At 32.8% G+C, this 4497-nt stretch overlaps 1 non-coding gene across 1 annotated transcript; it reads right to left on the reverse strand.

Moving 5' to 3' along the window:
* Positions 1 to 1055: 1055 nt before the first annotated feature.
* LOC116152394 (U6atac minor spliceosomal RNA) lies at positions 1056 to 1180 on the reverse strand. The gene has a single exon (XR_004136030.1). It is a non-coding gene; the product is annotated as a U6atac minor spliceosomal RNA (small nuclear RNA).
* Between the last annotated feature and the right edge of the window lie 3317 nt (positions 1181 to 4497).

Consider the following 4497-nt stretch of genomic DNA (forward strand, 5'->3'; position numbering starts at 1 on the left):
GATTCACAGCAAATAAGATGAACCATTTGTATTGAAACCATGTGATGGACACTAATCAAGGAGTCATTCTATGATCTATAATTTACATTTTTATTGCATTGATTACTGTTTTCCAAATATCCTAGGAAAAATGGAAATAAATCATTCCAGATATTTAGCTTAAGCTCTACATTGTTCCTCGATTTCTAATCATGATTAGCCTTGAGAAAATGCAAATTTACTTTATAATCATCTTATCTTAATTTTTGCCCAATTTAATGACATTATGAAACCTCTAGTCTTTCTAGAGGGCTAACAATTTATTAAAATTTATTTAAAAAACTAACTTTGATTGTCAATTTTGTTTTCTATTTTTCACCTAGTATCCAATTCATTATTGTTGTTATTTTTGCTTTAACATTTATTTCCTTCTTTGTGTTTACTTGTTTTTAATCTGTTCATTTATTTCTACTTTCCAAAAATAAAATATAAAGTTTCAGGACTCTTGTTTTCAAATAAGAAAATTGAAGTTGCCAAGGGGACGGAGGGGGGTGGGAAGGGGCAGACTGGGATTTCAAAATGTAGAATAGATAAACAAGATTATACTGTATAGCACAAGGAAATATATACAAGATCTTATGGTAGCTCACAGAGAAAAAAATGTGACAATGAATATATATATATTCATATGTAACTGAAAAATTGTGCTCTACACTGGAAAAAAAAGAAAATTTGAAACTATATACTTTTTTTTTTCCTTAGGACAGCTTCATCTGCATTACATTAATTAATAGTATGGTTTCATTAGCATGTACTTCAAATTTTTACAAAATAACTCATGATTTTTCCTTTCCTTTTTTTATTGAAGTCTAGTCAATTTACAATGTTGTATTAGTCTCTGGTGTACAATACAGTGATTCAGTTATACATACAGATATACCTTCTCACATTCTTTTTCATTGTAGGCTACAAGATATTGAATATAGTTCCCTGTGCTATACAATAGGACCTTGTTGTTTACATATTTTATATATAGTAGCTAGTATCTGCAAATCCCAAACTCCCAATTTATCTCTCAAAAATGATGCTTAGATGCCTCAAAGTAGGTGGCAACACCCTCACTATATGCATGTTGTCAGGCCCAAGGGCCTCTTTCATCCTTGTCCAGGAGAGCACTAACCTTCTCTCCTTTCATACATACATTATTTTTCCTTTGAACATTGGTAGTTGACTTGCCAAGTCAGTGTGGGCAGTGAAATGCATTTTCATCCTATTATGAATTAGAGGGAAAAAAATCATAATCTATTCCTCTAGTGCATTTTGACTATGTATGCCTGCAAGTTAGAATTTTATAAGATGTGCAGTCCTTCTACTTATTTATACTTAAAATGTGAATTCACAGTGTTGAGAGATAGTATTAAGTGAGCAGACTGAATATCGATAACACCAACACTTTTCAACCACTCATTTTCCTCATATTTTCCCCTTCCTTGATGGCATCAAAGGGCAGTATTATAGGTGTTCTGAGATCATTATCTCTGTGTCTTCTTCAATTTCTGGATCCATCAGGCTGTTGAATGTAATGTGGATATTGAGAAACGTTTCTTGCCTCTGTGACCTTTTTGGTATTTCCCCTGAGAGGTAGTTAATAAAATATTGACCAGAAATCTCAGGCCTAGAGTTGCTTTGCCAATTAAGAAACATGCAGGGCTTGCAATGTGTTCCAAGATGCTGTGTATTTCTGGAAGCAAATATGATTATTCTCTTCTCACTGATTTCAGAAAGCTTGACATCTCTGACTTTGTATGATGGTTTGAAAAATGTGCCTTCAATTCCATGTTGAATTTCATTTTTAAGATCTCGCCATCTACCAAGAAAACATGGATGATGGCCTTTATACTTCATACAATAACCCCAAATACTGAATTAACATGTACATTTTTTTAACACAGAAAATGCCTATTCTCACAACTGTTATTAATAATTTTTAGGGCACCATCACCAAAAAAGAAAGTTACAATAGAGGAATATTCCATGCCAAAATTCTACAACATGATGTTAACACTTTTGAGCCAAAATATTGTACAATTTTTAAAATAACATTAAGAAAGTATTTGCAAAGCACATTTAGTTGTTTGGAAGGATGTTCAATGTCAACACAAATTATACTAAGAAGTAAAACACAGTAGGGGTACATTATAGAGGGTATACTGTATTATTTTATCTACAGTGATCTGCTGCATGTATGTTGACAATTCCACTGTCTCAGCTTTCCTTTCTATAAAAATATAGCATTTTAAATTTTTTAGTGTTTCTGTGAAAATACTAAGAAAATATATGTCTTATCTAAAGATTATATTTTAATTTTATGAAAAGAATGTGTGTTGCTGTTGAATTAGAAACTTCACTTGGAGTTATTCAAGTCAAAAATATATCTATGTATGAAAATAGATTGGTGTCTATTGGATTTTTTGAAAGAAAAATAATCTTGTGAACAATTTTAAAAATCAAATTTTAATTTATGAGTATGTTTGTATCTTCTTTTTGACTAAATTTCATTTTTTCTCTGCAAAATACTGTATCTTTCACATTATATTATCTTTTCTGAAACATGTACATACAATTATATAAACTGACTTATTCCAAAAATGTCTGATTGTAAAGCTTTAGCAATATACTGATTTCATTAAAGATAGCCTTCCTTGAGTGTTTTTTTGTCTACTGAAGTAGGCACTGAAATATATGGCACTATTACATAGTACAGCCTACAATGAAGAAACATAAAGGGCAGTGAACAAGCAGCATGCAGTGCAGCTATATTTCTCTGGTGGGTTGGGAAATTGTATATGCAATGTTAATTTTTCAACTTAAAGTATGTGAAGTTTTATACAAAGATAAGGGTGCAAATTCACTTCAGGAATAGAGAACACATTTTCTAAAGCACGCAGCTATAAAAGACCCATAACTTCAGGTCATGGTATGATAAGCTATGTGTTTTGAGTGGAAAATAAAGCTAGAAAGACAATATGGAGCTGACAGTTTTGAATGCTTTGTTAAAGAGATTTAAAATGGACAATCTTGACTCATTTATAATGAGTTAGTAAGAGTGAAGTCATTAGATAAGGACTGGTCTTTAGATAAATAACTATGGAGCAAAATAAACAAAAAATATATTAGTTCTGTGACACCAAACCTAATGGATAAATTCAATATATACAATCTGAGTTAGATATTATCTTAAAACTATCATGTGAGTATGAAATTTCTAAAAGTCTTCGTGTCAAATCATCCTATGCTAGGGCTTTACGCTATTCTACACTCTCCTACACACTTTGCACACACTCACACACACACACACACAAACACACATCACAATCAGCAGCATCATCCATGTCATCATCATAAAGTATAATTATCAGAGATAAAAATATACATGAATTCTGAAAGTAAGACATTTGATCTACCCCATAAGAAAGAGTCTAACTTTCATACTCTAAATATTTGCAGTTGTGTTCAATTTGAAAAATAGGTGAAAACAGGACAATTCTCAGTGAAATCTAGAGGACTGGAAAAGTAAGGAAGATCTGGTGAGAGATGCAGATGTGCAGGTTCCAGAATTGTCCACCAGATTCTAATGAGGTAACAATAGGGTCAAAAATCAATAATCACAATTCTGTATTTATATGCCTGGACAAATTTCACTACCTGAGAAAAAACTCAAAAACAGGAAAAATATGTAAGAAAAAGGAAAACAACACAAAACAAAAACAAAAACTAAATTTACCAGCCAGGATCCTGCTGGGAGATGGAAACTACACCAGTAAAGCGAACAGAAATTTTGTATTCAAAATAAAATTTAATTAAATTTTAAATTTGAGTATAAGGTTGATGGAGAACTTCAAGGAGTACAGAAATTGGAATTGCACAAGATAATTACTATTTCTAAAGCTGAAGAAGAATGAACAAGGATAGGCAAAAATTCAAGGCAGGGCTACCCACTTGACACTAAGCTTCAGTCATCTAAGGAGAAGAAATGCAACCAAAAGAGCAAGCAGCCTGCCTGTAAGGATGAAATGGTGGAGTGTGCGGGCCACAGCGGGTCTGTAGAAGTTCACTGCTTGATAATGGATATGTAAACTGTAGGCTGTGAACCACAGCGGGTTTGAGGAGTTGCCTACCGCTGGTTGATGGAGAACCTTGCCAGCAAGTGCCCGCACAATTTATCTGTCAGGGCCAGTACAGAGAAAGCTGCCAGTAATTTCACCTAGTCCAGCTGAGTCTCTGACTACTGTGTAGAAAAACAGCCCATTTCAAGACAGAAAGAAAAAAAAATAGTGCTTCCTTTTTCTCTGGTCTTACAGTTTCCTTCTACACACTGTATTGGCAAAGCCAAGCATCAAGCCAGCTGGCGAAGGAAAAAATGTCTACAGAGTGTATCTTCAATGTTATTATACTTTTCTTATAAGTTTGTGTAAGTTTGAAATTATTTCTCAAGTAAAAACTTGTAATTACTTTTCA

This window comes from Camelus dromedarius, chromosome 3 (assembly GCF_036321535.1).
Source record: "Camelus dromedarius isolate mCamDro1 chromosome 3, mCamDro1.pat, whole genome shotgun sequence".
NCBI classification, from domain to species: Eukaryota; Metazoa; Chordata; class Mammalia; order Artiodactyla; family Camelidae; genus Camelus; species Camelus dromedarius.